Source organism: Myotis davidii, unplaced genomic scaffold (genome assembly GCF_000327345.1).
Source record: "Myotis davidii unplaced genomic scaffold, ASM32734v1 scaffold440, whole genome shotgun sequence".
NCBI lineage: Eukaryota > Metazoa > Chordata > Mammalia > Chiroptera > Vespertilionidae > Myotis > Myotis davidii.
The window spans coordinates 532,194-532,830 of NW_006293698.1; positions in this window are offsets into that span (position 1 = coordinate 532,194).

Sequence of the window (637 nt, forward strand, 5' to 3'; positions counted from 1 at the left end):
CTTCTTCTTCTTCTTCTTCTTCTTCTTCTTCTTCTTCTTCTTCCTCTTCTTCTTACAAGATCTCTTTCTCTAATGTGCCAGAAGAACTTAAACTGATATTTACAGTGAGCATGTGTTAGACAAGTATACATAATTATAGCCTTGGCATACATTTTTATGTGCTCTCCTAGTCAACTTTCTCTGACCACCGTGGACATGTAGAGCCCCCTTTAGTCCTAGGCTAAAGGAATTAAATCAGCTCCAATCCTTGATTCATTTTATCTCACCATGCACCCTGAAAGCAGGACAGGCATTTTACCTCACTTTCCAAATTTCCAGAGAAGAGTTGTGAATAAAGTCTGTTCTGTTTTTCCTCGGCAACATCCTGATTGCCCATAAACTTTAAATGTGAGGCCTCCCTAGTCTCTGTCTTCATTCATGTGACAGAATAAAAAAGACAGCATCCAAGAGTATCATATAAAGAGGGAAGAAAAATATATGTTCAACTCCAGATTTTTTTTACAATAGGTTCACCTTTCTCATTAAACCCTTTCAGTTAATCATAGAACATCTTGTATTTTCAATTATCATATGTTCTGCATAGTCATAATTCTTTTCAAAAGTCCAAGGTAAGAGTATTAGCATATATATATATATA